Source organism: Balaenoptera acutorostrata, chromosome 4 (genome assembly GCF_949987535.1).
Source record: "Balaenoptera acutorostrata chromosome 4, mBalAcu1.1, whole genome shotgun sequence".
Taxonomy (NCBI): domain Eukaryota; kingdom Metazoa; phylum Chordata; class Mammalia; order Artiodactyla; family Balaenopteridae; genus Balaenoptera; species Balaenoptera acutorostrata.
The window spans coordinates 10,726,719-10,752,069 of NC_080067.1; the positions used below are offsets into that span (position 1 = coordinate 10,726,719).

Consider the following 25,351-nt stretch of genomic DNA (forward strand, 5'->3'; position numbering starts at 1 on the left):
TGCCTCCACCGTTAGCTTCCTGAAGGGGGAAGGAATGGCCGGTGTGCTTCGTGCAGTTTCTGCCTTTTCCAGAACAGGAAAGCAGCCCCCAAGGCACCTTGTACACAGAGGAAGCAAAGTCCTAGGCACTCAACAAACAGTCATTCAAAGGATGAGAAGCATCATTTTCCAAATTGTAGCCTGTGACCCATTACTGGGTCAATTGAGTGAGTCTCAACCACCATTAAAAAAAAAAAAAAAAGGAAACTGAAACAGAGTAGAACAGAGCCAGGTGTAAGTATCAGGATCTGTCACAGAAAGAAGGGGCCAGTTTTGTGTCCTGAATGCTTTCAGTTTTTACAGATAGGTGGGTTTGTAACAGGTCATGGGCTGAAATGTATTTCTTAATGGTGGTGAGTCATGGTCAAAAATGTTTAGAAAACGCTGATCTACTGGCATCGTCTAGTTCAGCATTGCTCCAGGACACATTTATCAGCCCAAGTGATCCTTTCGAAAGGGATTTCCTAGGCAAATTGGTAAGACAACTGGGAGCAAACCGCTGACTCACAGAGAGAAAATCTCCTCAGGCGATCTCAGCCTGCTGGGAGGTTCACAGGAGTTAAGGATGTTAAAGACTGTGTCTGCATCATCAAATCTATCGAACGAAGAACTTTTCAGACATGTTTGAGCTCTGCATGTCTCCTCCCTCTTTTATTCTGAATCACGCTGGAGCACCTACGTCTCTCTCCCTAGATGCGACCGTGGAGAGACACTGACCCAGCTCACGCCCTGCCCCATGGATTCCTCACCACGCTGTCCTTGTTAGTAGGACGGGGGACTGACCCTCACCCTTTGGCATCTGACCTCCCACTCGGATGATAATTTTGTATGCAGCTTCTTCATACACTCAGAGACCCACTCAGGGGTGGTGGACATCAAATGGCTTTTCCCATTATTCCCCGTAGGCCCCCAGGATACATTTGCACTCTTCTGTGCCAAGTGCATGCATTTGCACGACAGTGGCCTGTCACTGGGGTAACCCCGGGGCCATGAAGAGAGGGAAGTTAAGTGGTCCACATGGGGGCTGAGCTGTGACCTGGGCCTCATTCCCCATGCTTGGCGATACGGAGTTAAATAGTCAGGTGCTCTCCAACAAATGAAAGTAGGTTCTATCAGCCCACCGGCCCCTGCTTCTCTTCTATAATTGGCAAGGAGGTTAGTCTGACTTTGAGGACAGTCTGGGAGTCGGGAGGTCTCAGTTCTAGATTATGTCCTTGCTGTGGAGCCTAGGCAAGCCCCTGGGCCTTATGGGTAAAATCAGGTGTCAGTCTCAGTGATCGCATTGACACAGAACAGTAGAGGCAAAGTGGGCCTCAGAAGGCTTCAGTTCCTGTTTTTGGTTGAACAGACGAAGAAACTGAAGCCCAGAGAGGCCAAGTAACGTTTACTAGGCCACACAGCACAGGTGGGAACTCAGATGTCTGACTCCTATTTCAGTCCATTCCCATCTGACCAGCCTGTCATCCTAAGGCCCCTTCCAAGTATTTTCCAATATATAAAGTAATCATAGTAGAGGGGCAGACGGCACACAGCTCATCTGAGAGATTTTTAAATGGCCTCTAAAAAAACCCCCAAGAAACAATTATAGAAACCGTCATTGTTTAACTGCAGTATTTGCATACTATGATATGTCTAAGTGCTTTTAAAAGTCTTCTAAGCTCAATATAAGTTCATGAAGCATGTCTCCCATTTCCCCTTGGCAAACTTCTTCCTTAATTACAAATAAATGGCATTTACCTTATTGGGTGTGTTTGTCTAAGTTCTTGATTAATCAAGAATCTCAGGTACAGTGGACAGAAATTCAACTAAATCAGTTTGATAAAAAGACAGATTTATGGCTCACATAAGTGGAAGTCCACTCACAATGAAATTCAGAGACTTAAACAAGATTGTAGTTAGCTCTTTTTCCCTTGCTCTCACATGCATTCTAAATTCTGCACATCCCTGTGTGGTTGTGGCCTCCTTTTCTCCTTCTAAAGACATGCTTTCTCCATGTGGGGAAGATGTTTGCCAGCAGCCCATTTCCAGTTCTACCACCAAAAATGATGATTTTTTTTTCTGTACCTCTAAATAAACAATCCTGGGGGATAAGTCTGATTGGTCCTGCTAGGGTCACATGACCACTTGGAGACCAATCACTGGGACCAAGTGGTTGGGTTATGATGAATGGCTGGGCTCAGGTCACGTGCCTACACACCTGTGGCCAGGACATCCTTATCCTTGGAACAACAGTCCCACTAAAATCTGATGATTAAGTCTAGGAGGCGCATTCCCCACACCAAGATACAGAGCCAAATACGAATGGTTAGTTGACTTAGAAAGCTGAGATTGTATACGAAAGACATATGGTCTGCCTAAATTCCAGGAATGAAGTCCTTGCCTGGGGCAAATATTTACTTGTCCACACCATGTTCACAGGTATGTATCTGTAAAAATAATGCAACACCATGGATCTGGCTGATCTAACTCCCATTCTCAACCCTTCAACTATAGCTACTTTTTAGCTGGAGGTGGCCAAGTTATGTAATTCTGACCAATAAGACACAAGTTTGTGTTTTCTTTGTGGTTTTTGGAAAAGCAAACACTTCCCCCAAATAGGTGCTGTTTCTTCCTTCTTCCTTTTTCTCATGGAAGGTGGGTGTGATACCTGGAGTTGCAGCAACCATCTTGCAAACATGAGGGAAAGGCCAAAAGAATCATAAGCTGCAAACCAGGGCCAGCAAGCTGTTGCCTTGAGACTTTTTGTTGTATAAGAAAAACAATCCCCTATTTGTTTAAATCACTCAAGTCAGTTTGTCAGATACTTGCAGCCAAAATATTCCTAACTGATGAAACGGATAAATGAGATTCCTTTGTAGCCATACATAAAATCTTAGAAGTTATAGAATCTGGTACAGGTCTATGTCTCTCTTTGTTTTACTCTGAGTTTTCAGTTTCAAACTTTGGGGAAGATGAAGAAGACACAGTCCTTTTACCCAGAGGAAGCTTACAATTAAATAGAGCTTAAAATTTAGGCCAGTGTTGAACAAAGAATTCCTTCTCATGTTTAATTCCCCAATGCTGCAATTAAGCCCATTTGATTTTTATTTCATCCTCAGTAGAGCTCAAGAATGGCTAGTTACCATATTTTTAAATAAGGAAGATGACTTAATTAAAAATACACTTCCACCTCTGTGATGTGCGTGTATGCGCACGCATGCGCGCGTGTGTGTTTCAGTTTGTTTTCCCTGGTTAATTAACACGAATTTTTTTGACTTTCTTCATAGGTCTTATTTTTCAAACCTCTAATCTTTATGTGAAATTTGATCAAACAGAATGTACAGTTAGAGTTTTTAAATATTCGTGTGGTCACTTAGGATCTCTGGATTATCTGGAGAATAAAATTGTAAAGACTTCTTGGCCCTGAACCCTACCTGTCTTCTGAGTGGGTCCCCAAGTCCCATTTGGATTAGACACCTGGCTGTGCCATGAATGCACCTCCCACTCAACACGTCAGCGCCTCCCATCCTAAGGATGGACCTCCTGGACTTACCTGAGACTCAGGTCCTTACCTGTTGGTCCTTATAGAAATTAGCCCCTGAATATGCCCTCAGAGGCCCTTGCACCTCACCCGGATTCCCAGTGATTCTTCTACTGGCTGCTGCTAATGGCTCCCATGGCAATCCTTACCTGAGAAGTGCCCTTGGGAAACTGGAGTTGACTCTCTCTGACGTACCTGGGAGTTACAAACCCTCACCTGGGGCTTCTTGGAGCTAGTGGTTGACTAATGTCAATGTACAAGAGCCCTACTTCTTTGCCTCAATGCAGGACAGATGCTACATGACAATATATGCTCCAGAGCTCCTCCCGAGATGGGGCTGAGGCTAGAGCTCAGTTGAAACCACATTTCACTTAGCGTCTCCTCCTTCCCTGTTCCTTCGTAAGTGACTACACAAGAATCCCTATGTCAAGTTTTGCTTCTAGAGAACCTGACCTGTGGCAACTTGTAATTTCCAAAGATGGCGGCCACAATGTCTCTCACCCTACGTGCTCTTCTTACAACTCAACTTCTTTCATTGGAGGAGGGCGTCTATGTCCCTCCCCTTGAATCTGGGCGGATGTGACTGTTTTGAATAACAGAGTATGGTGAAAATGTTACTCTGTGATTCCCAGTTTAGGTCATAACAGGCGGTGGAGCATTGGTGTTTTGGTGTGATTTGTTGTTCAGTGACAGAGTCTGGAGCCCTAAGACATCATGAATCCTTAGCCTTTATGCAAGTGTGCATGATGGCCTCATCTTTCCTGGTCCTGCTTGGCAGCCCAGACAAGCCAAGTTCTGGAAACATCTGTTGGTAGTCCTCCTGGCAAACACGCCTGGAAAAGCTGTGGCTTTCCAGGATTCCACCATCTTGGAGACAATGCTGTCATTTGCCGGTTATCGTTGTCATTCCAACACCCAGGAGGGTTTATGTATCAGGAATAGATGATGCGCTACTTGTTGTGTGGTCAGGCAGATGAGTCAGGGGCTGTACTTTCCCTCCTGAACACATTTTACTTGTAATATTAATAATGCTTTCTGGGAAATTCCCAGACGTCAAGGTTTGAAAATCTTAAAGGAGCAGTTCATTGTGTCTTGGTTTTGCTTAAGTAAAAATGCTAATGAAAGTTTCTTCTGAGTGTTAAAAGGAGAACCAAAAATAGGAACTCAAAGGTGAGGTAAACTTGGCATTCTCTAAAAGTAACAGGAATGCTTATTGTCATTGTGAGTCCTTGTGAGCCAAAGGGCTCTCTATCCAAATGATCTGAAGATTGGATGAGTCCACAGAAGTTGTGCACGTATGTGTGTGTTTTAAAAAGCTTAGCAGAATTTTTCTTGCATATTCTAACCAGTGTTTTTAAATAGGAAAATGAGCATCTAAAAAATATAACCCCATTTTTATAAAGAAGATAGAGTCACAAAAACAGGTGCCTCCACAGACAAAACACCACCTGATATCTTTGGCTTAGGTTTGTTTTGTAGTAGGGATGAGGAAGAAAGGCATGGGGGCGATGAGGAGACTGTTGGGGGGTTTGCTTCAGGTTATTAGCTTTACACTTAAGAAAACAATCTGTATGCCACTGAAATTTCAAGGTTTCCATTCATTCATTGCTCATTTTCTCATATGTCTCTCTAACACCAGGAACTCAGCAATATAAAGTCTGGGGCAGGTGGAGGAAATCAATCTGGTGAGAGGGTCCTGCTTGAACAAACTGTTTCTGATCTTTTTCTTACACTCCTCTGTTCCTGACTGTTCTGGTTAGCTATTGCTGCATAACAAATAACCCCCAAACCTAGTGACTAAAACAACAGCCATTTAGTTTTTATCATGATTTTTGTCAGGATTTGTGGAAGTCAAGGCTAGGTGGTTCTGGCGGTGTGTCAGTGAGGGGCCGGAGTGGCCTGGGACTGACTGGGCATCTCTTCCTCATGTCACGTGCTCTCAGGTCCTCTCCGTGTGGTCTCTGTGCGGGCTAGTTTGGGCTTCCCCACAACATGGCGACCTCAAAGCTGTTGGACTGCTTGCACAGTAGCTATCAATATGTTTCGTGAGTGAATTCCAGCTATCTAAGTGGAAGCTGCGTTACCTTCTAGCTACAGAAGTCACACAGCTTCACTTATGCCACATTCTACTGGTTACAAGTGCATCACAAACTGCTCAGATTAGGGAGAGGGAAATTAGACACCCCCTCTTTTGATGGGGGAATGGCAAGGTTCTGGAAGAGAACACGGGGCAGGTGATATTGTTGCAGGCCATCTTTGGAAGATACAATTAGCTACACTGCCCAAGCCTGGTTGTTCAGTGTTCCCATCGATTCTGTGAGCTGCCCAAAAGCCTTTTTCTGATTTTCTTTACACTTTAAGGTAATCAGAGCCCAGGTCTCTGGTGTGCAACAAGAACCCTTCCTGGCACCCTGTCAATTATTTAAAATGAAGTTTACTTATAGATTCTTGGTTAGAACCTCTAACTGGCATTAGAGCAAAGACAGAGCAAGGTGGCTTTTGGAGCCAGAGTTTCCCTCCTTAAGATAATCAGATCAGTATAGTGACCTTAAGAGGACAGGAGAGGTGAGAATAAGACCTTGCCTTGTGGTGTCTTGACCACCAAGGTCTTGTCCTGCATGACTTTACCAGCTGTCTTTTCAGGAATTGGTAACACTTGAAAAATATTGCTAATTCCTTAATAATAGCATTAGCAAAGAAGCTTATACTAATGCTTGGAGAAGAAGGCAGATGTTTGAAGCTGGCCTACTGTGGTCAGCTGTTGCTTAGCAGAGGCTGCATGCCAAAACCAGGCCTTAGGCCTGTTAAAAAGTCTCTCATGCTCTTTCCCCAAGCTGCCAGGGCTGTCAGCCTGACTCTTGATACTTGGGCCTGGGAACACTAGAGCTGAGAGAAAAGGCCTCAGTGGTGACTAACGGAGAGCTCTATTCCAAAACTGCCATTTCAACTGAGTAGAGAGACAACAGACATTGGGAGGGAGGAAAGTGGGCCTGGAGCCACTGGCATTTAAACCCTCTAAATGTGTTTCACATAGGGACAGGTAGAACAGAATTAGTTAGGAGGAGGGAAAGCGTGGGCTTTTCAAGAGACATTATTAATCCAACATATAAGTTCTGTATTAGCTCCTGGTATGAATGGTGCTATGGTCTTAATGTGTGCATCCCCTCAAAATTCATATTTGAAACACTAATCCCCAAGGTGATGGTAGTAGAAGGTAGGGCCTTAGGGAGGTGATTAGGTCATGAGGGTGGAGCCTTCATGAATGGGATTAGTGCCCTTATAAAAGAGGCCCCAGGGACTTCTCTGGCAGTCCAGTGGTTAAGACATCACGCTTCCACTGCAGGGGGCATGGGTTTGATCCCTGGTTGGGGAACTAGAATCCCATACACCATGTGGCCAAAAGGTAGAAAAAAAAAAAGAGGACCCAGAGGCCCCTGGTCCTTTCTACCATGTGACGATATATCAAAAGATGGTTGATTATCTAGGAAGTGGGCCCTCATCAGACAATGAATCTGGTGGGGGGCAGGGAATGATTATGGACTTCTCAAGCTTCCTGAACTATAAGAAATCAATGTTTGTTGTTTGTAAGCTACCTGGTCTATGGTGTTTAATTATAGGAGCCTAGACCGACTAAGACAAATGGTATTCACCTGTTTTTCCTATTTATTCACTTATTCATTCCTTTGTTTATTCATTCATTCATCATATGAGTTTATAAGCCAGAGCATCCCAGGAAATGGAGAAATGACTGGATCAGAACCATGAGATCCCTCCTGCAGCTGGGGAACTAGGAGAGGAGTAAATGGCTACATAGCAGGCAAGGCAGTTAAATCTCAGTTAACAAAACCTCTTGAAGGAAACCCCTTTTATAAGAAATCATGTTTGGAAAGGTTTTTTTTAAAAGCAGGTACCTTGAGAAGCTGTGCTCACAGTGTAGAGCCTGAGCCATACGCTAACTGTTAAGAGTTTCCTTCTATACGGCACGGGGAGGGGTGGGAGGAGGACGTTATGTTTGTTTGCTAATCGTCAATGTCATCCTTCAGGTGCCTAATCTCCCCTCTCATATCAGACAGACACTTATCTATTCACATAGTAGGTACTAAGATATACTAAGAATAAAACTTATGTTCCTATAACAACATTTCAGGGGAGCAGACGTGGTGGAAGCTAATTCCCAGTCAGTTTCAGGATTGGCCCCAGCTCCCCTAGACTTGCGCATAAGTTCTGGGGGGCTCGTATTGTGCCAAACCCTTAGCAGGATTAGCAAAACCGATCGGTGTCATCTACATTCAGGATGGCTTCTGTTGGGGCATCTTCGCATCCTCTGGTTGCCTATTGTTTTGTACTGCTCTCTGCTGTATTATCCCTAAGATTTGTCACAAGGCTCCTGTTGGTTCAGATCTCTCAGCTTCTTTCAGTACATGAGAGCATTTTTGCTGCTTTTGTGCCTTCACTCACTACAGGAATCTTTGTGGGACTATTTTATGACTTCCGTGCTTCCCTCAGGTCCTCAGGAGTCATTTTATTTCTTCCACAGTATGGTATGGTCATGGTCTTCTTCAGATCCACCTGTCCAGACATACCATGCTGGGTACCACCCTGAGCTCTACTTGGGGAAGGAGCCATGAGTCCCGTCTGTACTTGGGTTCTTCCAAACACACCTCAGGTTTCTATTATACCACCCACCACTATTATTCACTTTTATTTCAGGAATTCAGTTTTAGAATTTCCATTTGGTTCCCTTTTTTGTAGTTTCTAGCTCTCTGCTGCAATTTCCTATCTGTTCCTTCATTACAAACACATTTTCCTTTATATCCCTGAGTATAGTTATAACAGCTGCTTTAACATCCTAATCTTATTTCAACACCTGGCTCATCTTGAGGTTGGCCTCCATTAATTAATTTTTCTCTTGGATATGGGTTACATTTTCCTTTTTTAAAATGTCTAGTAATTTTGGATTGTATTGTGGACGTTTGTGAATGATATATTGTCAAGACTCTGGATTCTGCTATGTTACTCTCAAGAATATTATTTTTTAAAAATGTTAGCAGGCAGTTAACTTTGCTGAACTAAAATTCCAAACTTGGTCACCTTTGCAATGGGCACTGCTTGGAGTCTACTTCGGGGGTCAGCCAGTGGTTATACAGTCTGGTGCTTCCCATCTGTGGCTCTCTCATTTTGGGGATTCTGCTTCTCCCTCTCCAGCTGCTGTGATCACTCTGAACTCTGTCCTCTGATTCCTTAGCTGGTATGACTGTGGGTTTCTGTCAAAGTTTTGGCTGCCCTCTCAGGGACTAAAGGGGCCTGGCCTCAGGTGAAAAGCCATAAAAGAATGGAAAACCCACCCACGGATGTTTCCATTTTTCAAATGTGGACTCCCTTCCAGCTTATGCCTATTTTTAGTTGCTTTCCACTGCCTTCAGAGAGTTATTTTTTAGAGTTTGTCTAGAGTTTATCTGTAGGAGAGTTGGTTCAATACAAGCTACTGTACCATGTGGAGTGGAATTTGCTGCCCTTCCTTCTGGTTAAACTGTAGGGGCAGGATATTGTGTCTCCCCTTCTCAGGAACCTACAATGTCCATTCACTCCCACTCCTCCTCACATTTTTCTCCTTGCCTGCAGCCTACGGTTATGTTATGCACTCTGAGAAGTTGGGGAGATTATTTTCTGCCTCTTTTTTTTTCTTTCTAAATTTTGAGTCCCCTTGGATATTTGAAACTCAAAAGTCCAAGCTTTCAAGACCTCAAAAGATTTTCTTTGCCTTTTTGCTGAAACTACCATTCCTTGGGCTATAGATGCCATATGTATGTTTGGTTCCCAAATCAAAGAAAAGGGATAAGATAACAGGAAGTATTGGGATTGGAAAGCACATCAATATTTAAAAAAAAATTATTCCTCCATATCAGGAATGACACCTATGTGGAGTGATTATTTGGCTGTGGTTTAGTACAAGTGAGACTGAGTGTATCTGATATTTAGATCAATAGTTGTAAGTATTTAAGCCTTCTTATTTCATTCATTTATTCATTCAAACATGCTTCACTCATTAAAAAAACATTTAGAGAGTGCCTATTATTTGTTAGGCCTTGTGCTAGGTACTAATTATGGAATAAAAAGTTGTATTTGTGAAAGACATTTCAGGTATCAGCAAACATTAAGGGGAAAGGCATTAGGCAGCCTAGAATTAAGTCTCGCCGGCTCTATCGAGCAGACTTGAAGCAATACAGATGCTGTTACTTTAAAGTCATTTGGGATAGTGAAGACAGCACAAAATTTGGATTCAAAAAACTCAAGTTTAAGTCCCAGTTTACCATTTATTAATTGCATTACTTTGGGCCAATCTCTCAATTTCTCTGGGCCCTACATCCATTTTCAATCATTATTAACTGCTGAATGTTGCTAGACTGAAAGCTTTCTCCCAACAGTACCTGTTCCTTCCCCGCTGTATCCTAGCATAGTGTCGGCACACATTAGGTTCTCAATAAATACTTCAACATTAAATGAGCAAGTAAATAATAACTCTTATTGCTTTTTCGATATGGACTTTTCTAGCTGGACATCTTGAGAACTACCAGGATTCCAGGTTAACATGGGAAATGCTCCTCTAATTGGGTCCCTCCTTTGTTCTTCCAGCTCCCAGATATGCTTGTGATGCCTTCCAGAACATCTGATGGATTCTAATAGGTAATAATCAATTAGGTGCTGCAGAAACAAACGACTTGTAGTCTCAGTGGCTTACAACAGGTCATTTCTTGTTCATGTTCCGTGATCATTACGGGATCGATGGAGGGCTCAGCTTCTCACAACCATTCATGGACCTAGACTGGGGAGAAGCCACCTTATAGAATGTTGCCAGTGGCCTTGCTAGAGGAAAGAGAGAGCTCTGGAAGGTCTTGTCCTAACAATTAACTAATTGCTGTGGAGTGATATACATCACTTCTCACAATTCATGGGCCAGAACTAGCCATAGAGCCTCTCCCAACCACAAGGAGCCAGGAAGAGCAATTCTACCATGGGACCAGAAGGAAAGGACCAGAAATATTGGAGGAACAGCATTGATGATCACCACAGTCCTGCCTTGCAAGGAAGATCCAGAGCTGGTCCACTCAGGCTCTTCTAAGGACAGGTCTGATGGGAAATAAGTGGGAGTATCTCTCATACTCCTGGGTCTTCTCACTTCCCTCAGGGTGGCAGGGCCCTACTCTCTGTCTCAGGTGCTTCACAGCACCCTAGGCTATCAAATGAGGATTGAACTCAAGGAATAAGAGTTAGTCTTTCTGCATGACCCACAGGTTGTGCTCTGGCTGCTACTGATGGGAGTTCATTTCCAAATGTCAAGCTCCAAGAGTTATTGTCTGGTTGTATACAAGGTTCCCAAGTTGTTATGGATGGATGATTCTCATTTGAGTAGAGGGAGCTGGGATTCTGAATTCTGGCTCTGTTCAGTCCCTGAGTCCTGTGAATTGCACCCTATTGACACAGCCCCTCTGTCTCTCCCTCCTCCCCTTGCTCCAGTCTGGCAACTTGGACCTATTCCTGAAAGGTATGTGTGCGTGTGTGTGTATGGGATGGTGGTGGGTAGGAGAAGGAAAGGAGATATGATAGGGGACAATGCTTTTACTTGATTTCATATTTTTCCATATCTTTTTCATTTCATATTTGGACCTTGACTTTGGAAGCCCCAAAACCAAGAATTTGGCTTTTTTTTTCCTGGTATTGTCATGGTAACTCTCCCTGGTGGCAAATGATGCCTTCTCTAGCTGTCTAAATTGGTGGGAAGAGGGTTGGTACAGTGTAACAAGAAATACAATGGGGCCCAATAGAATATTACTCAGCCATAAAAAAGAATGAAATAATACCATTTGCAGCAACATGGATGGACCTAGAGATTATCATACTAAGTGAAGTAAGTCAGACAGAGAAAGACAAATATCATATGTTATTGCTTATATGTGGAATCTAAAAAAATGATACAAATGAATTTATTTACAAACAGAAACAGATTCACAGACATAGAAAACAAACTTATGGTTACCAAAGGGGAAAGGGGGTGGGGGAGGGATAAATTAGGAGGTTGGAATTAACATATACACACTACTATATATAAAATAGATACACAACAAGGACCTACTGAATAACACAGGGAACTATACTCAACATCCTGTAATAATCTATAAGGGAAAAGAATCTGAAAAAGAATATGTATATAACTGAATCACTGTGCTGTACACCTGAAACTAACGTGACATTGTAAATCAACTATACGTCAATTAAAAAAAAAGGTTAAAAAAAAAGAAATACAGAGGGGGAAGGGAAATCAGATCAGTTAATATATCAAAATATTATCCCATCATTTATTTAGTGAGTTATTTCCACAATCTCCTTTATCTTTTTACATCTGTGGACTACATAGACTTCCTACATATTCTTTTATATATATATATATATATATTTTTTCTATCTCTGGTATTAAAGTTTGTTCACAAATGCGAGTTGATAGGTGTGTCCCATGAATGGAATAACCAGTGAAGGGGTATGGATGTGGACGGCTTTTGGTAAAGCCAGAGGCTTCCTCAGGCTGCCAGCAGCAGTGTGCTTCATACTATATTCCTGCAATTTAGTCTCTCGTGGCTCTTTGCTCCAGAGAGCAAATTCTATCTCAGCCACAGGAGGGCCCCTGCTCCCCTGAACTGCCTGTCAGACAGATTGGGAATTCAGAGGTAAAATGAAGAGTGGATTCAGGAGCAGAATAACAATCTTTTTTTTTTTTTTTTTTGTATTGGGGTGAATGGAACATTTGGCAGTCATCCGAACATTTCCTCAAATTGGTGATGCCTGTGGGTGGCATATGCAAAGTATTAGTTTGACTACACTTTGCACAAAAGTCCCTGGCCTTGGCCCATCAATGCTAACATACAAAATATCCTGACAAGCTCCCTGCTCCACCCCAATTCACACTCCCACACGGCTGAGGGGGTCACAGGGCATGTTTGGACACTGGCATGAAGGTGCCCTGCTCTATTCTGGACTTGCCAGTGGCGTGTCTGTGAGGCTGTGACCGTCACAGTGCACGCAGGGCAGGGGGCTCCTCTGAAACCACTGGCTCTGGGGTACCTTATAGGAACTCTTACGGGAATGAACGTTACCCTACGTGGGGCCAGCTTTCTGCAGCCGTTTATTACAGAGCAGCTGGCCAAACTGTGATCTCACTGTGGCTGCAAACCCACTTAAAATATTAACAGTGATGATAAAGATGAATAATTCCTGTACCTCCAGGGCATATATGTGTTTGCTTATCTCTCCTGTCAGCCCTGAAATGTTGCTGTTCAGCTGCCCGGGAGATGATCTGGTTTTCGTGGTCCTGCAAATAAACAATTAGGTCAGTAGCTCCTCAGGTTCTGTAGCTTTTGATGGGTTTGTTTTCTGCAGAAGTTGTTACTGCTCTCTGCAGAATAACAGGCACTGAGCGTTTCTGAGCTAGGTTGGGAGAGAGGGGTTGAGTGGGGTGGGGTGGTGGTGAGAGGGTGGGAAAGAGGTGGGCAGAACAGAAGGTTAGCTGGGGTTCTCCTTCTCTCCAAGCCTCAGTGAAGCTGGGATGCAGCACAACTGCCACGGCTGCTGGTACCCACGGCCTTAATCATCTCCAGGGTGGGGTGATGCTACAGAGGCCAAGGGAGAGAACTGCTCCAGCAGGGGGGCTCCTTTAACCCAGCTCTTGTAGGAATTGTACAGTCTGGCCACGGCTGCTTCTTACGCTTGCCTGGGCCGGCTTAACTGCTCTCCTTTCTACAGGGGCTGTGAGGAGAACCAGCTTCCCCATTAACTTGGGGCTTGCGTTTTGTTGATTGCGAACACTCGGGATCCCAGTTCTGGAGCCATCTGTGACCTGTCGTGCTGTAATAGCTTGGTTTTCCCCGTGTTCAGCTCCCTCCCCGAGTACTTAGTGTTAAATCATAGGGGGAGGAAGTGTGAGCAGAGGAAAAACAGCACTATTACATGACCCCCGATGAGACCGCTGTGATAGAATTAAAAGCTGCTGCCCTAGGACATTCTAACAGATGACATTGTGAGGTTGCCAAGGTAACCCACCAGGATACAGTTCCAGCATCTTTGGGGTTGATTCTGGGTAGGCGAGGTCAGTCAGAGGTGAGGCCCAGCTGCTCAGGGTGTGTCCCTTGGCTGGCCGGTCCATGGCAGTCAAGTGGAAAATCAAGGCTGACCTTTACACAACACGAATGAACCCAACCTTGTCTCCTCATCGGCTATTCCAGGTGAAAGAGAATCAGAATACTCCAGGTAATTGTTCAATGTAGGTTACACAGAGCCGAAAAAGGTCCAGATATGAATGACTCACCCATTCATTCCATATATGTTGATTAAACACCTACTATGTACCAGATAGGAAGCGTCAGAATATCTAGGCAGAAAGGTTGGGAGTTCTAGAAAACCTAAGAAAATGCACGTCCAAGCAGGGAAAAAAGACATTTAAGACATTTACACACCATTACTACTCAGGAAAAGGTTGAGTGGACGAAAATAAAAACAATCAGAATAACTTATTAACCCCAAGGACCTGGTGTTAAAAAAAACATGTGCAAAAATTGTATAGAGCGGAAATTATTTGCTTAAAAGAAGTCAACCTCCTCCTCCAAACACACCAAGTTATGCTGCATTCCCCGCTTTTCCCTTTATCTTCTTTTAAATACTCTGTGTTTACTTTTGAACTACTGGTTAATACCTATAAATGTTATTTTCTTTCTCCCAGGTAAGGATCAGAAAGATTTCAGATGGGCCCTAGCTTTCGATAACTCAAGGCCTTGGGCATATAAATAACAAAGATCCCTCCTTTTGGCCTCATTAGGTGGGTGTTCAAAACCATCACTGGGGCCTTTCGACACTTGTCTCCACATAATACTGTTTGCATCTGGACTTGGGCTGTCACCTGATCTTGTTATTTTCTCCCAGATGGCAAGCCAAGCAGGGGAGAGAGTGGGGGAGATTGGAGGCGGTGGTGGTGAGTGATACCAGCAAGTGGCAGGGTGGAAAGGGAAAGGGGCAAAAAACAAAAACAAAAACAAAATGGTAGTGGGGGGAGGGGGGAGGAACACAGAACTGGGATGGCTACGGAACAAGCAAACAAGGAAGAAAATCTCTGAGAAACTGTGGTTACAGGAATTCCTGCAAACACAACAGTGCCTCCTTACCCCCTGGGGGCGGTTATTAGTACCGGAAGGACATCATTAAAACACTGCTGGGGCCTACACCAGCCCTCCATTCTGTGGGCTCCAATGCTTAAGGTCCCCTCTTTGGTCAAGCAGAAAATGTAGATAATTAGATTATGTCAGTTGTCTTATTGCAGTCCCCTAATAATAATAGTAATGATAATAATAATATCAACAACAACAGGATAATAGCTAAGTTACAGAGTGCTTTCCTAAACACTTCACTTATAAAACCCACCAGAAAAAGTGCTACTTAACAGAGAAGGAAATAGGAACAGAACTGTTAAGTCACTTAACCAAATCACACAGAAGGTAGATATGGATGAGAGCCCAAGGCCCACCCTGATGATTTGGCTCTAGGGTTCCCGCTATTAACCCTTACACTGATTGTGCTTTGTTTAAAAAGCTCCAGGAAGAAAGACTTACAATGGGCTCACTGCCTCCCATTTTCCCGTCACTAACACAGCCCTGGCCTGGCTTTTCATTTATAGAATTGTCTCCTTGGCCGGCCTAAAGCTGCAGGCCAAGATGGTTCCCCAGATCTTCTCAAACCTTCTGGGCGCCTGAAGTAGGTGGGCTAGGGTGTGGCATGAGGACAGTGGCATTATCCCGCTCCTTAAGCACTAACTCCCAAGCAATAACGTAGAGCCTGGGGATGGCCCCACCTGTGGAATGGGGAGGAGGAATGGTCCACTGTTAATGGTCCTCCCTGGAGGGAGGCGCCCCCTCCCTCCAGCACCCAAGCCCAAATTTTGAGGGTTCCGAGTCCCCCACGCGCGCTCCTGACGCACGCAACCTTGGTTACAAGGGGTCGAGAGGGTGGGCGGAGGAGCCACGGGCCTCTGCGCCGCGGAGCGGCGAGGGTCACTGGCTGGGGGGAAGCCGTGTGCAGCGGGCAGGTTGCCGGCCGCCTGGAGGCGGCGGCGCGGGGCGCGGGGCGCGGAGGGGGCGCGGGGCGGGCCAGCTGCTCCCGCTGCGGCTCCCGCGAAGACGCAGCGCAGCATATTTTGCACATGAGTTCAGAGGAAGAGGAAGTGTAGCCGGCGGCCGCGCGGCGGCGACGGGGGCGCGTCGGGGCTGGAGCCGGAGCGCGCCGGGCTCAGGGCGCACGCAGCGAGCGGGAGCGCGGCGGCCGCGGGCTCCGCTGAGGGACAGACGCACGGATCGCAGGAGGGACGGACACACGAGCACGCCGCGCCGCCTGCCCCGTCCCCACCCCCTGGCGCCCACGCCTTCCCCGCGCCGCCTCCTCTGTATGGCACAAACTTTCCTCCCGGGACGGAACACGCTGTCTCCGGGAGCCCGCGCCCGCGCCCGCGCCTTCTCCTCGGCTTAGTCCAGAACGGTAGGTGGGCGCCTGCAGGAGTCGGGATGGAGGCGGGCGCAGGCGGGGCGGGAACCCGGCGGGCACGGGGAGCCAGGCGGGGCGCCTCCCTGCAGGTTGCCGAGGCTGGGCGTGCTTCCCAGGCGCCGGGGCTGCCAGAGGGCCATCCCCGTCCCCTGCACCCCGGCCCGGATTGGATGGGGCCGGGGACAGGATCCATGGGACGCAGCGGTCTTGGGCCAACATTTTTTGGGGGAAAAAAAAAAAAAAATCATCCCTGGCGAGCCATGGGGAGAGGCAGCCCAGAGCAGTCTGTTGAGGGTCGTGGGATCCGCATGCTCGGGGCGCCTAGGAAGGAAGCAGAGGGGAAGCTTCGAGGCTACAGGTGGGTGTAGGACAGTGCTACAGGGCGTCCTCGGCACAGATCAGGCGGGAGCTGGCCCCGGAATCCAGGTTCAGGAGAGCGCGAGGCCGGGGTGGGCTGGGGTGGGCTGGGGTGGAGGCGGCTCCCGCTGCCCTTCTGCGTGCGCCCCGGGAGGTGCGTTTGTTCCCGGGGCAGCGGTGTGGACGGGCGGGAGCAGACGTGCCGCGCGTTCAGAGGAAGCGCCGCGGCCAAGGGAGACTCAGAGCCTCGGGGCGCGGGGAGTCCCCGGCACTGAAAACGGGCATCTCCCCTTCTGTAAAGGGGGCTTCTTCCCTCGTCCTCACCACTTTCCTAGGCCCAAGGGACACCAGGGTGGACCTGGGTGAGGGCGGGGTGGTGGCGGCGTTTATTTCAGGAAGCCCCGTTGTCAGGCATGCACACCCCCTCCTGCGCCAGGGCTCATGCCCTTCACCTAGACTGCCGCTGTCTTTGGCAGCGAGAACCTCGTGGAGGCCAAGGTGCAGTAACCCAGGCGCCCTGCCTCCCTGGTGCTTGCGCCTGGCTGCCCTGTGTCGTTGTGGGTGGTCCCCAGGGACGCTGGGTGGTGTCAGTGAGTTTGTTAGGGGGTTTAAGAACAAAAAAAGTATTTAAAAAAAAAAAAAAGTCTGGTACCAGTCCCTATGTTTGAGTGACTGCCCTGGTTTCCAGCAACCTGGTTTCCTTCTTGTAATTGGTACAGCTGTTTTCAGATGGTGGGCGCAGTCAGGCGAGGCGTCTTCCAGCCCCTGCCATCGTGTGTCATCTCAGGATAAGTGAGGCCCTGCCAGGAAGGAAGGCAGGCGTAATGTGAGCCACCTCTGGGCCCGTGCGTAGGGCGTGCTCTGCACCCCACGTGTCCCTGGCCACAGGGATTCCTAATTTGTACCTCTGAACAGCTGAATTCCCTACCAGGTTCAAGTGACCCCAGATGTCACCAAACCCCACAGAGGGGTTAAGCAACAAGCTGTTTGGGGCTCTTTGGTGCGTGTGTGTGCTAACCTCAGTGAAATCACTTTAACCTCAGAGGGAGCTCTGCATCCTCTTTTGCCTTAAGTGGGGTTTCTGGCCTGCCAGCTGGGAGGACACCCCTCTAGCTGCATTTGTATAACAAGTCGCTGGGTCGGTTTTTCTTTGTTTGTCTTTTGGCTGCGTGGACGTGGGGCAAACGGAAGAGCGGTGTTGTGCCGTTAGCTAATAGATTTGGTGCAGGAGCCGAAAGAGAATTAACTGGGAATACGAGTCAGTGAGTTCTTTTTCTCCCTCTTGAGCAGGAATTTTTGGCTTGCATTCAAATAATTGCTTTGTCTGTAGGGAAACAGGCAGAAAATCTTTGGCATGAGTGATGTGAGTTCCTGTAAAGCTACTTGTGTTCTTCCAGTCTTAACTTTTCAGCAGAATCGAAATTATGTGGGCCCATGGCTTGGTGGGCATGGGTGTCTTGCTAAATTTCTAAGTTGGTGGACTAGGGAGAGGGCCCTGTGACTCTTTCCCCCACCCACCTCCTTTTAAAAAATATAGAGAAGTTGCAAGAACGGTGACCACCCACATACCCGTATCTAGAGTCTATAATTTTACAATATTGGCTTTATTACACAGCCGTCCATCTAGTCATCCCTCTATCCATCCATCAGTTCAACGTATTGTTTTATGCATTTTAAATTAAATGGCAGACATTGGTACAGGTCACCTCTAAACGTTTCAGCACACATTTCATTATTTAGAGTTCAATATATGTTCATGATTTTCTTAAGGTAAAACTTATACATATGGTGAATTTATACATACATACATATCTCCATATAGTGAAATGCACAGACCTTGAGGGTAACATTTGCATAATGTTTCGACAGATGCCTACACCTGTGTAACCCTCATCTCTATCAAGTAATATTGCCGTCACCCCCAGAAAGTTCCTTCATCCCCATTCCCAGTCAGTCCCTGTCCTCATCCTTTGTTTCTCACTCAAAGTTAGTTTAGCCTGGTCTTGAACTTCGTATACGTGGAATTCCACAGTATTGTGTAAAGTTTCTTTCACTCAGCATGTTTTTTAGGTTCACCCATGTTTTATGTACCAGTAATTCGGTCTTTTTTATTGCTGAGTTAAAGTCCAGTATTTATTTATAACGCAGTTTGTTTATGTATTCCCCTGTTGATGGACACATGAGTTATTTCCAGGTTTGGGGGGGTATTGTGAATGAAGCTGCTGTGAGTATTTGTATACAAGTCTTCCTAGGGACATATGTTGTCATGTCTTGTGGGTAAATGGAGTGGAATTGCTGGGTCATAAAAAAGATGTATGTGAACCTTATAAGAGACTGCCAGACCTTCTCCCAACATGGTTATACCATTTTACACTCCCGCCAGCAATGAATACAAATGTGAGATTCCAGATACAACAACTCATTTTCCTAGCCCAAAGTCAAGAGCATGGTAGACCAGTGTTCTTCTGGGGCCCGAGGGAGCCAGAAATTGGAACATCTGAGACAGTCTGGACCGTGTTGTTTTCATAGATGGAGGAGCTGAGAGAAATCCCTGACCCTGCCAGTAAATGGGTTTACTCTTAAATTATTGCAGACAGTCAGACAAATATTTTATTTTTAGAGATCTTCGGAGAAGGGAATTGCCAACTGTAAACTTCCATTCTAGTAGCACCGTTTTTATTTTATTACAGATTTTACTATGGCTGTTAACGAAATTATCATTATAGCTACCCCTTGCCAGGCGCCCATTCTTTGCCAGGCACGGTTAGGCTCTTTACATGCGTGCTCTGAATCTAATCCTCGTGAGAGGCAAATACTATTATTATCTGCACTTTGGCCTTGAGGAAACTGAAGCTTAGAGAGGTTAGGGAGCTTGCCCCAAGTTCACATTTTCATGTTTCCTGGACATTAAGGGAAGAGGCTGTGACCCTCTGGTTTCGCAAGTGCAGATTCCATCTGCAAGCATAGATTTCCAAATACGCAAAGCCGTCGTAGAAGAGAAATGTAAGCTGGATGGGGGATGGAAGTTGGAACAAATGACACACTGGAATCACTTTCTTAAGTCTTTTGCCTTTTTTGTTTCAGGCTTTCTGAGATTTGGGGGCACCTGGAGCCTGGGTAGAGGTACTAATTTGGTGACAATTTAAAGATATTATTGGTTGTGATGATTGTAATTTTATCGTAGGGAAAGAAAGACGTTGCCAGCTGTTTGGTTTGAGTGTCTGCTGCTGAGCCGTCCACTACAGTAGCCACTGGCTACGTGTGGCTATTTACGTTTAAATGTCAATGAATTAAAAGAAAATAAAATTTAAAATGCAGTTCCAGTCTCACCGGCCACCTTTCAAGAAGAGCCCTAGAGCCACACGTGGTTATTGGCGAGCGAATTGGACAGAGCAGATGTATTTTCATCCTCGTTGAAAGTTCTGTTTGATGGGGCTACTCTATACTAAGCATTTCTCTTTTGTCCTTCAGTTTAAGAACTGGCCACACTCTTGGCTAAAGCTTAGGCTGTTTTTCACTGACAAAGAGATAAATTTAGCCAGACATTTCTTTTATGTTTATAAAAAGGTTTGTGTGTGTGTGTGATCTTTCCTCCCATTCACATTCAGTTTTTGACGTAAATTTGAGTTTCCCTTTTCTCCTGGGCCCCCAAAGGGGCTCTCGTTATTATCGTTGTGTATTTTACCAAGATGCTTTCTCTGAAAAGATCGGTACAGCGGGCAAGCGATGGTCACTGCTTGAGGCCCTGTTAATTTCCTTGCTCTCCAAAGAATTCAGTTCAGCTTTTAAATATGCATTTGTGCGACCTGCTCCCTACCTGGGCTGAATTCAGGAAGAAAAAGCGCTCTCAGCGGGGCCAGAACCAAAGAGCTAGAAAATCAGGTCACGTTCTACGTGTGATGGCTACCTGCCAAGACTGAGGTGGAACAGACATCCTTTGGGGTACCTGGGGGCGTCGTTAGGGGGTTTTTCTGGGTCGGGCCTGCCCCTGTGGCGTAGGGAGCAGTGGAGGGGCCACGGCATCATGTCTGATGGTGCAGGATGGTGGCGGAGGGACGTCCCCTTTAGGGGGTGTCCGCTACTCAGGCTCGGTTCAAAGGAGAGGGACGCCAGCCCACAGGGGTCAGTGGGGAACCCAGAGCCCCCAGAGCTGGGAAGTCAACATCAGCTATGTTTGCTCAGCTTGTTTGATGCTCACCAACTCTCGTGCTACTTTATGAAGCTGTATTGGATGTTTCCACACTTTTTCAACCAGGAAGCCAGCTGCACTTCACACTGACAACGTTCTTTGGCTTTTAAAACTAAACTGTCCCATTGTGTTGTTCCATAGGCAGACCCCCTGGATGGGTAGCATTTATTCTTTGCAAAGGATTATCAGCTTCCATTTGTGCGTGTGTGTTTGTGTTGTTTGTGTGTGTGTGTTTGTGTGTTGGAAGTCCCTAATTAGTATTTCACCCTGAGGAAACACTTCTGAGGAACCTTCAAGTTTTATGGAATAACTCCCAAATTACTCAGATTTGGAGAAATTTTTGTAATAGACCTTATCCATTAAAGACGGATGAGAAGAGATTAGGTTAATCACAGACTCTGGTTGATGGAACGTGACCATATCGTGTATTATAAGATTTTGGAAATGCAGAGTACAAGAAGTCAGACTGTTCATTTAAACACTTCTTTAATTTAGAGAGGTCTTTGGGGATTTTTCCAGTGTCTTGGGACGCTTTATAAGCACCCTTTCAGTGTGGTGTAATTATGGCAGGTTAACCGGGATCTTTATCATCGATAACAAGTAGTACTAGTAATAGTACTAATAATGGTTAACATTTAGACAGCCATTTCTAGGTGCCTGAGCTCTTCCAAGCCCTGTTAAATTAACTTATTTAGTCCTCACCCTGCAAGTGGATTCTGCGGTCATCCCGATTTTATAGTTGAGAACCCTGAGGTTAAGTGGCTTCCTTGACGTCACTCGGCTAGGAAGTAGGGGCCCTGGAACTTTAACCAGGCGCTCTGGCTCCAGAACCTCACCAGCCCCTGTGCTGTGCTTTTAAAAAGGCGAACTTGAGAGCAACAGGCAAATATTCCAAAGGCCCTTTCCATCCTTTTCCAGATAATAGGCACCTTTCCTTCTCCGGAAGTCTGTTGACGGAGTAGGTGTTACTCTGCATCTCTTGGGGCAGGGCATTTGGGTAGTTGTTGTTGAGGATGAAGAGGTAACTGCCTTCGAGAAGTTTGCTGTCCCGTGGGAAGATGGGGTGGTACCCAAAGCTCCAGAGCTCTCTCCCTTGAGCTGTGGACTGGCCCATCCGGCTGCCCACCCCACCTCCCCTTGGATGGAGTTAACGCATCCAGAACAAACTCCGGTCTCCTCTGGCCCAACTGCTCCTTCCACGGCGTCCCTGTCTTGGGAGGTGGCCACTGCAGCTTTACAGGTGCTCAGGCCACAAACCTGAGAGGGGTCTTGCATGCCCTCTTTTTCTCATGCCCTGTCTCCAAACCACTAAGAAATCTCACTTCCTACCTTCAGAACATATCCAGAATTTGACCTCTGCTCACATCTCATCACCACCTGGTCTCCCTGTTCCCAGGGTCAGAGTGATCGTGGCTCGAAACCCTCCGAGGGCTCCCATCTCACTGGGGACAAAGCCAGCGTCCTGACCACGGCCGCCCAGGCTGCCCCACCTCCCCAGGCAGGTCCAGGACATCCCGGCCTGTTTGCACTTGTGGCCACCTGCTCCCTCATCCCAGTGCTCGCCCTGTCACCTTCCTCAGGACTCTACTCGCCGTCACCTTCTGGGGGAGGCCTTCCCTGATCACCCTGTTTTTTTTAAAATTGTACCCTCCCCTGTACTTGCTAATGCTCCTCTCTGCCTTACTTGTCTTTATGTGACATACTTTTAAACTTGAACTTCATTATTTTTATGTGTCTAATGTCTATCTCTCTGCTCCTGAAAGTAAGGTCCACGAGGGCGGGGTTGTTCTTGTCTTGTTTTGTTTTGGTCTTTGTCTCTGTTTCACTTCCGTATCCCCGGCACTTGGAACAGTGCCTTGCACCTACTAAGTGCTCAGTGAAGGAGGGCGTGATGGTTAATTTTATGTATCAAATTGGCTGCCGCGGGGGTACCCAGTTTTTGGTCAAACAGCAGTCTAGGTGTTGCCATGGGGTATTTTTCAAGACGTGATTAACATTTGAATCACCCTCCGTAATATGGGCGGGCCTCATCCAACTAGTCCGAGGCCTTAGAAGACTGAGGTCTCCCGAGGAGGAAGGAGTTCTGCCTCCAGATGGGCCTGGGGCTCAGCTCTGCACCATCACCTCTTCCCTGGGCCTTTGGCCTCCTGGCCTGTGCTATAGATTTTGGACTTGCCAGCCTCCAAGTCCAAAGACAAGTCCTTTAAAACAAATCGGCCCCAACTTCTCTCTCTGTAGATATCTACATAAGGACACACATACACACAAGAAACCCAGGAGGAAGAACAGGCTTTTGGGGCAGGGTGTTGTGTTCTCTTTGGGGCATATTCATCCGGAAGTGCCGGGAAAGTTCCAGGTGAAGATGTTGGAACGGGTCCGTGGGCATGTCTGCTGGAGTTGGAGAGCAGTCAGGCTGGGAGGGGAATCTGACAGCTAAGGGGGAGATGATGCAGTTATGGAACTTTTTTGAGCCTACATACCTCCCTGTATTGGAAGTTCCCAAACTCTGTACTAAGGCAACCCAAGGCACCGCAGCAAGTGGTACTTGCATGTCGGATGCCACCCTCACTACTAGCCCGAGGTAGTTGTTCACAGGATCAACATCAAAGCCCACCACTTCCTTTTGATGACGTCATATCTTTGCAAAGCTGGATTTGGGGTGGTTGCTAAGGAGATCATTGTTGAACAGGAGATGAGGGTGGTGGTGTCCAGTGTGATTCTGAGGTTCGAGAAGTTGCCCAGTGCCAAATGGATGCACACATCCCAGTAGTAAGTAATTATGGTAATTTAAGGATGCAGGAAACACTTTTTTTTCAGTTTGTGTATTCTGTTCTTTCAAAAGGCTGCTAAGTTGTTTATACATAATTATCAATTTGTTTGGACCTGACTGCTTAATAAATCGAGCCGTGGGTATTGCTTTTAGCCTGGGGGTGCTGTGACCTGGAAAGTGTCAGAACCTTTGCCCTGTATTGTTCTGGGTATTATATGTAGTGTGTACAGGATAAGGAGCAGGGACAGAAAGACAGGGGACGAAGGGACAGGAATGAGGGCTGCACCCCAAAAGTTGTATTTCTACAAAAACAAAAGATGTGAGCAAATAAAATATCAGCATTTGTTAAATCAGGGTAGTGGGTACAGAGATGTCTCATTTTTTTTTTATCCTTATCCATATGTTTGCGGTGGTTGGTAGTGAAAGTAATTTGAAGAGAGAGACAGAAGGAGGCTGGAGATAGAAATTTGGGGGTGCACTTGTGTTTGGGATGACAACAGAGAGCCTGGGAAGGGAGGGTATGAGGTCCAGAGAGATTCAGGTGATGCAGGGGTGGAACCAAGGGGGTCAGCAAGACCACGTTCTTCTAGACTGTGGTTCTCAACCCTGGCTAAGCGGCCTAAGAGAGACCCTGGGCCCCTGTGGCCTGGGTGTTAGGACATTGGAGAGGGTCAGGAGTGGGAAAAGACAGGGTTTGCTCTGAGGGCGTTGATTCTCAATCCTGGATGTCAGTTAGAATCACTTGGAGGGTGTCTTAAAAATGATGCTTGGGCCCCACCCCAAATGCCTGGGCATCTGGACATCAAAACGGCAGTCCAGGTGATTCCAGCGTGCAGCCAAGATTGAGAACCACCGCCATGGTCCAGGCTTTCTCAAGCTTTACTGTGATTCAGACTTTGATGAATCGTGTGTGAAAAAGTGGATTCTGGTTAAGCAGGCCTGGGTGGGCTGATCCCAGGAGTGCCATTGCTCCTGGTCTGAGGACCACACTTTGAGTAGCAAGTTCTTCTGAGGGGAGGCTGTTTTATTTAAGGGTGGTTGTGATGGAGGCTAGTGGGAGAGAAGAAAGGTGGTCTGGATCAGTCTCCACCGAGTGTTTTCCTTTGATAATGTAAATACCCCTCGTATGCCTTATCTCCTGCTGTGTAACATACTACCCACAAACTTGGCAACCGAAAATAGTAATGAACGTTTATTATCTCGCAGGGCTTCTGTGAGTTAGAAATCCAGAAGCAGCTGAGCTGGGTGGTTCTGACTCAGGGTCTCTCACGAGATTGTGGTCAAGATGCTGGCTGGGCGGAAGGCTGTTCTGGAGCTGAGGGATGCTCCTACTTGAGTGTTGAGTTCGTCGTGGCTGTTGGTTGGAGGCCTCAGTTCCCTGCCCTGGGGGCTTCTCCACGGGGTTAATAGAGTGTTCTTACAATGTGGCAACGGGCTTCCCCCAGGGACATATCCTACTGACTACACAGGTCAGCCCTGTTCAGTAGAGGAGGGGACCACCACTGGTGAACGGGAGGATTATTGAGGGATGTCTTGCAGGCTGGCTGTGATACATCTTGTTGTCTTCAACTAGGAAACGTAATGCATATGCAACACAGAAAACTTGAAAATATAGAAAACCATAAAGAGAATGCCTCCCATCACCTCGTGACCCAGAGGAAAGTTCTGTGAATATCTTTATTTAACCTGCCAGTTAAAAAAAATACGTGGATTTTCATATACAGATACACACATAGACACTTAAAAAAAGTAGCACCATAAAATAACCCCGTTTCATACAGATTGTTCTTTTTCTTGGCATTGAATCAGGAATACTTGCAATGGCTCAGTTTTAGTTATCCTTGGGTTTCTGTCTTAGTTTGTAGGATATCAAGATTTGACACCATCCGTACAGCTGATTGGA

At 46.4% G+C, this 25,351-nt stretch overlaps 1 protein-coding gene across 1 annotated transcript in view; it reads left to right on the forward strand.

Annotated features, from left to right (window-relative positions):
* The first annotated feature begins 15,815 nt into the window (after positions 1-15,815).
* The window catches only part of RFTN1 (raftlin, lipid raft linker 1), a 203,344-nt gene continuing 193,808 nt past the window's right edge, over positions 15,816-25,351 (forward strand). The window contains exon 1 of the mRNA XM_057545405.1: positions 15,816-16,126. The gene's annotated coding sequence lies outside the window, so the exon portion shown is untranslated. The remainder of the gene's footprint in view (positions 16,127-25,351) is intronic.